At 41.0% G+C, this 7,670-nt stretch overlaps 1 protein-coding gene across 1 annotated transcript in view; it reads right to left on the bottom strand.

The window, feature by feature from the left end:
• PCCA (propionyl-CoA carboxylase subunit alpha) overlaps window positions 1-7,670 on the bottom strand; it is a 427,069-nt gene that overhangs the window by 149,427 nt on the left and 269,972 nt on the right. The window lies entirely within an intron of this gene.

Raw genomic sequence — 7,670 nt, 5'->3', positions numbered from 1 at the left:
GAAGTAAAAATGGGTGCATAAGCAAATGTGGTGAAGAAAGCTGATGGTGCCCTGCTATTACAAGACATAGTTTGGGGTCCTAAATGCTTGAAGTTAAATAAGCAGCCATCTAGCAGGGAAGCAACAAACACACCAACCGGCGTGATCATGAGGTGTCGACGGGATCAGGTATCAGGCATCAGAAGACGCAAAACAAACAACCATTTTGATGTGAATGAAGGAGGTCAGAATGGAAATCCAAAGTCCATCTGTAGACAACTGCCCCTCATAGAAGGTTCACACGGAAGGAATGAGTCAGCCAAGGTGCAGTGAAGCATTGATGAGACACACAACATTCCTCTAGTTTTTAACTGCTTACTTCCCCCCACTATCATGATCCAGTTCTACCTCACAAATCCAGCTAGACCGGAGTACGTACATTGGTATAAAGCCCTCAACACACAGAATCCAGCACAGAAAAAACACCTCAGGAACAGTAATAGGAGTAGCAATACTATGAGGATAGGGGAAGGTGGGGGGAGGAGGAGGTGAAAGGGGGAAGTGATCACAATGATCAACATATAACACCCCCACACACACCAGGGGGAAGAACAACAGAAATGTGGGTGAATGGAGACAGTGGATGGTGTAAGATATGAAAATAACAATAATTTATAATTTATCAAGGCTTCCCAAGGGTGGGAAGGTGGAGGAGGGAGGCAAAAAAGAGGAGCTGATACCAAGGGCTCAAGTAGAAAGAAAATGCTTTGAAAATGATGATGGCAACATATGCACAAAAGTGCTTGATACAATCGAAGTATGGATTGTAATAAGAGCCGTAAGAACCCCCAGTAAAAGGCTAAAACAAACAAACAAAACGAGTTACAGGCCTGGAAACCCAGAAGGGCAGTTCTACTGTGAGAGCAGAACTATCTGGCAATCACTGTGGGGCGGCATTGCCTTGACGGCAGTGAGGTGGTAAAGATGTTAATAGTACCTGTACTCGCCTGAAAGTAATATTCTCAATTTTAGTAAAGTCATTGAAAATACACTAACACTGATGCCCATTCATAAGCACAGGCATGCTTATAATGGTAGCAGGGACCAAAAGGTATATTTTAAATTTAGAAAAGAATTCTAGATATCCATTAAATCTAAATAGCCCCAAAGGAAGCTTTTCTGAGCCACTCTGAAGAAAAGGAGAGAGGAGGTTTGGATTTCATTCCGCTCATTATAATAAAGATACACAGAAGACAGCTTCCTTTACTCAAGAGTGCTGCTGGGGCAAGAGGCTGCTCTCTCAACGAAGGGTTAATCTGTGCAACTGTGCTACTCACCTGCAATACTGGTATCACTTAATCCACTGCTTCACAAGGGAAACAACCCCCCACATGCAAAAATAGTAAAAAAGGTAATTACCATCAAGAGCTCTTCACACAGCAAATCAAATAGGCCTGCCGTAGGTCTGTCCAATGTCATTATCATCAGCTAGTCAGAAGACAAGGGTCACTACAATTCCTTTTTCCATGTTTTGTGAGACAAACTGTCAGCTGATTTTCACTAGTCAATGCTAATCCATTTAATTTTTTAACTCCTGGACTCAAAAGGTATGTGCAATACCAGCTTCACGACGTCCTGTTCTAAATGGCATGTTTTAAAACAGATTTTGTAGAAACATAGACTGACAGCATTTTCAATTATCAGTGATTGCAAGCACCTGAAAACCATGGAGTCACTGACTTAGGAAAGCTGTGGTACAAGTGTGCTGTAGGAGTCAAATATTGAGTTAAAACAATGTCAACAGTCAAAGAATCATTAAGAAATCCTTCATCATAACTTTCACAGTGGGCGGTTTGTAAAATGATCAAGAATAATATGCTGCATTCCACAGCCACTGAGGTCAGTTTCTGCATACAAATCTTCACAGGAGAAAAAAAAAAAAACGGGCCTTGAGAAAGTGGGCCATTCATGTGAACCAAGTTCAGAGACTTTGCAGCTCTGTGAAAAGCTATGTTACACAAGCAGATAGATGTATTCAGCGGGGGCAGACAGACCAGCTCAGTGAAGACTACAAAGGGGCCCTCCCATGGCTCATGAATAAGTCGAGGAAATGATCAGGGGGAAAAGGGGAGAGAGATGTTTAGACAGATGGCCCACTTAAAATGCCTTGAGACAGGGCATAAGCAATTTTAATGAAACTTTAGATCTAGCATATGAATTGTTTCTTATTTCCCCCAGAAGAGAGAAAAGGAACTGGTGGTGGGGGGCGGGGGGATGTTAAGGAACTCCAAGGGAAACAAAAACTGCACAATTCAATGAAAACTCACTTTTAGCAAGTTTGGATAGTGGGAGAGTCAAAAATGAAGTTTTATTGTTGTCAGAAATTTCTATAAAATTATTTGTAGAATCATCAGCTATCAAAATAAATATAAAAACCCTGGGATGAACAGATTAAAGGAATTTTAAAGAGAATTCTACTGCCAAAGTAAACAGAAATCTAAGCCTTAATATATGAGAACTTACAACACTCCAGCATTAAAGTTCATCATTACAGAAGAAATATAAAAACAGCATTTTCTGTGATCCTCTTCATAGCCAGAAATTGTCATGGAGGAGAAATAAAATTTGCCTAAATACTATTACAAATGTGTACATCCAAATTTATTTATAAAACTATGTAAAACAGTATGTATTGCACACAAGTGTCTAACAATACTTAGGAATCATACCCAAGTTAGGTATTATTAACATTGCAAACAATTGCACAATGCTAGCTGAATGTAGCAATGAATCTATAAAGTTAGTAATAACCACATATATTTTAATATTATGCCTATGTTTTAGAGATTAAATTGTGCATCCTAAAAAGATGAGTTCAAGTCTTAACCCTGCTAATATGAGTTTTTTTCCCTCTGATGTTAACAAGGTGAATCCTAAACCCAAACCTTTCTAAGTGGTATCCTAACAAGGTGGAAACAGAAGCACACTCCGAGAAACTAAGTGGGAAGCCATCAGCAAGTGGGACAGTCTTAGGACCATCTGAGGAAACTAACCAAGAACTGTCTCCTAGAGCCAGTGCTCTAATGTGGACTCCCAGCTTCCAAAGTTTTGAGAGATTCCATTTCTGTTCTTTAAAGACACTCATTTGTGGTATTTGTGTTATGTCAACACTAGGTAACTCAGATATTTCCTTCTTCCTCCAATAAAGATTTAAGACCTCTGTCTTTGGTCAGTGAAAAAGAGGAAACTCCTCAAGAGATGGACTGACCGTGGCTGCAATGGTTCAAACACAGCACGGTGCAGAAGCAGGCAGTGCTTTGTTCTACTGCCCATGGGGTTGATATGAGTCAGGACCAACCGAGGGCATCAAACAGCCACAAGAGTCCAACTACAATATAGAATCGTTGTCACCCCCGCGGCCTCCAGTGTCTGACTGACCAAGTAGAAATTTTGGTTGCAACATTTATTAGCTGTGTGGCCTTTTAACATTATTTATTCTCCTGCCTTTGATCCCTTACCAGTAAAACAAACATGATAAAAATACTTAACGCTCAGAGTTGATTAAAAGAGATGAAGGTGCACATGCTTAGATTAGTGGTTGGCATATAAATGGCTACCTATTAACACGCTTAGCATTACTACAATCCCTTGACTGATAGGGCAAATGTATGTTTAATTTTATTAAAACTATCCAACAATTTTCCAAAGCATAGAAACATTTTTGATACGAAGGGGTACCCCCCAAAAAGCTGTAATATTTTTTGCAAAGCTTTGTATTTAAATTTTTTTACAAAACAACCTTATCACCTTCAAAGTATCTCCATTACACTGAATACATTTGTCAAATCTGTGATTCCATTCTTGGAAACATTTTTCAAACTCACATATTTGGATGGCTGACAGCACCTCCGTTTTTTTATTTCACCTTTTCTATGGTCAAATCACTGACTTTTCATGTCCCTCTTCATTCATGAAAACAAAAAGAAGGCTCATGGAACGAGGTCATGTGAGTAAGATGCTGGGGCAAGAGAGGCAAGCTGTTTTTTGCCAAAATCTGGCGCACTGAGATGGCTACTGAGCAGGTGCATTGCAGTGGTAGCAAAACCAGTCCCCCATCTGCCTTTTTTTTGGGTTACCTTGTTACTCTATCTCTTAGGAACTTCCAAATAGGAAGCTTGATTAACAGTCTCACCTGTGGAACAAACTCCAAATGCACTACAAGTGGACATTTTCAACTGTTAAGTAAATTGACAGGTGTCCAGAATGAGGCTTGTCATCAATGGATATTTCACCTTTTTTTGAAATGAGAAACCAACTGGTACACTTGAGTTTTCCCCATAGCGATGTCCTTGTAAGCTGTGTTCAACATCACAACAGTGTCTGCCACACTTTTCACATCACAACAGTTTCTGCCGCACTTTTCCCAAAGCAGGAAACAAAATGTCAGAGTCACACGCTGCTCTCTTAAATCGGCCATCACAAAAAAGGAGGTTTGAGTGAAACTGCTTTTACAAAAAAATTCACTGCGACTAGCAAGTCCTTCCCGGGCGATACCACTAGGTGCACTAACTCAGAGTGAATTGCTCGATGCTCAGCTGGTGGGGAAAATGCTGGTGGGAAAAATGAGTATTAAGATATCCGCCCAGTGGAGTTTTTTCTGGTTTTGGGGGTGTTAACCCCTTAAAATCCTATACGCAACAGAGTTAATCCAGACTCGTGCCAGCATTTGGTGTTGCATATTGTTCTTGTATACAAAACTTTGTGGAACTCACTAGTTCTAATGGATTTTTGATATATTCTTTAGCTTTTTCTATATATATAAGACCATTTCACATATAAATAACTTTACTTATTCTTTTAAATCTAGACGCTTTTCATTCCTTTTCCTATCTAAGTGTCCTAGCTAGAAACTCTTGTAAACCGCAGACTCACTCTCCCAGCCATCGAGGAGACTCCAACGTACAGTGACTCTATAGGACAGGGCAGAACTGCTCCTCTGGGGTCTGGGTCTGTAAATATTACAGGAAATGTTTAAATATAATCCTCATCTTTCACCCATGGAGTGGCTGGTAGTTTCAAACTGTCGACCTTGTGGTTAGCAGCCCCACACTACCAGGGCTCCTTAAGGTGCCGATTAGAAGTACCAAAAATATACATTGTTGTCTTGTTACTGATCTCAAAGGGAAAACATTCAGTCATTAACTACAATATATAATATGGTAGATGATCTTTATAAAGTTGAGGGAAGTCCTTTCTATTTATAGTCGGTTAATTATTTTTTTATTTGAAAACCATTTTATTGGGGGCTCGTACAACTCTTTATCACAATCCATACATACATCCATTGTGTCAAGCATATTTGTACATTTGTTTCCATCCTCATTCTCAAAACATTTGCTTTTTACTTGAGCCCTTAGTTCAGCTCATTTTTCCCCTCCCTCCCTGCTGACACCTCCCTCATGAACCCTTGATAATTTATAAATTATTATTTTGTCATCTTACACTGTCCAACATCTCCCTTCACCCACTTTTCTGTTGTCCATCCCCCAGGGAGGAGGTTATATGTAGATCCTTGTACAGTAATTGGCTTCCCCTTTCAACCCCACCTTCCCTCCATCCTCTGGTATCGCTACTCTCAGCATTGGTCCTGAAGGGGTCGAAGGGGTCATCTGTCCTGGATTCCCTGTGTTTCCAGTTCCTATCTGTACCAGTGTACAGCCTCTGGTCTAGCCAGATTTGTAAGGTAGAATTGGGATCATGATAGTGGGGGGACGTTGGGAGGGGCGAGAGAAAGCATTTAAGAACTACAAGAAAGTTGTGTTTCATGTTGTTACACTGCACCCTGACTGGCTCGTCTCCACCCCACAACTCTTCTGTAAGGAGATGTCCAGTTGCCTACAGATGGGCTGTGGGTCCCCAGTCTGCACTCCCCCTCATTCACAATGATATGATTTTTTTGTTCTTTGATGCCTGATACCTGATCCTTCAACACCTCATGATCACACAGGCTGGTGTGCTTCTTCCATGTAGGATTTGTTGCTTATGCACTAGATGGCCACTTGTTTACCTTCAAGACTTTAAGACCCCAGATGCTATATCTTTTGATAGCTGGGCACCATCAGTTTTCTTCACCACATTTGCCTGCAGCGATCCTGTCGGGAAAGTGAGCATCATGGAATGCCAGCTTAATAGAACAAAGTGTTCTTGCATTGAGGAAGTACTTGAGTGGAGGCCAATGTCCATCTGCTACCTTAATATTAAACCTATAAATATATACACATAGATTTATTTCCCCATCATCATATATAAATATATTTACATATGTACATGCCTGTATTTAGACCTCCATAAATGCCCTTTGTCTCCTAGTTCTTTCCTCTATTTCCTTTTACTTTCTCCAGTCCCACTATCTTGCTCAGCCTTCACTCGGGTTTCAGTAATTCCTCTCAGTTATATAACCCTTGATCAATCCCTAGCAGGCCTCGTACACCCTCCTTGCCACTGATTTTGGTTCACTTGTTGTTCCCTTGTCCCTGGGTTAGTTAACACCACTCCTTTTCCCCCACCTCCCTCTCCCATGTCCCTCAGGAACCATCACTCCCTTTGTTTTCTCCTACAGATTGTTTATCCAGCCTATCTTATCTAGATAGATATGCACCACAAAATAAAACAGAGCAAAACAACGCAACAAAAGAAAACAAAATGACAACAACAAAAAAAACCAATGACAAAAAAAGAAAAACCTGTAAATAGTCCAAGGTCTGTTTGTTGACCTTTAGGAGTGTTTTCTGGTGGCGTCTGCTGAGGTGCCACGCCCTGCCCCCAAAGTCTATTTTTGGTACTCCCTTGGGATTTCCTTGCTCTGCTCCCCTTGCTGTTCTGCTGCATGCCCTTAATGTTTTGCCTTGGTGTGGTGGGGTCAGACCAGGTGCAATTCCCACTGTGTCGGTGTTGTCCCCTGTAGGGCTATGGGTCAGTGAGGGATGTGGTGTCTCATAGTGAGGCCAGCCATATGGTCCTCTCTGGGCATTGGCTGCTCTGAGCAGGGATAATATCCTCAAGGCTTGGTGAGCCAGGATGTGCTCCACTCTCTCTTCCTCTCCCTTCATTTGCTCCCAAGTGCTCTCATCAGACATATCCCTCTCCCTGTGCTGTAGCTTTAGTGCTGTCCTCTGAAGTAAATTTTTCTGGGGAAAAAGCTGTTAGATTTTGACAAATGTCTTTTCTGTTTCAATTAAGATAATTATGTTTATGTTCCTTCTTTCCAAATCAAACCAAACCAAATTCACAGCCTCATTGAGTCTATTTTGACTCAGATTCCCTCGTGGTATAGTGGGTTACATGTTCAGTTAGCCACAAGGTCTGCACTTCAAAACCACCAGTCACTCCAAAGGAAACATATATAGTCTTGGAAACCCGACATAGAGCTGCAATGTGCTGGAATGGACTTGACGGCAGGGGGTTTGGTTTTGCTGTGGTTTCTGATGCTCTTCATTCTCTGGTTCCTTAAGGAAAACAATTAGGTGATAAATTTGAGCTCTTTCAGCTGTTATAATAAGTATGTTTTCAGCTTTCAATTTCTCTTTAATACTGCTTTGGAGCTGGGAGGCAAAGGGTATTTATAGAGCTCTAGATAAAGACATGTACATATACAAATATATTATATGAGGATGGGGAAATAGATCTATGAG

This window comes from Echinops telfairi, unplaced genomic scaffold, assembly GCF_000313985.2.
Source record: "Echinops telfairi isolate 266 unplaced genomic scaffold, ASM31398v2 ScPeMD7_7467;HRSCAF=8505_0, whole genome shotgun sequence".
Taxonomy (NCBI): Eukaryota; Metazoa; Chordata; class Mammalia; order Afrosoricida; family Tenrecidae; genus Echinops; species Echinops telfairi.
This window is presented reverse-complemented; position numbering and strand designations above follow the sequence as displayed.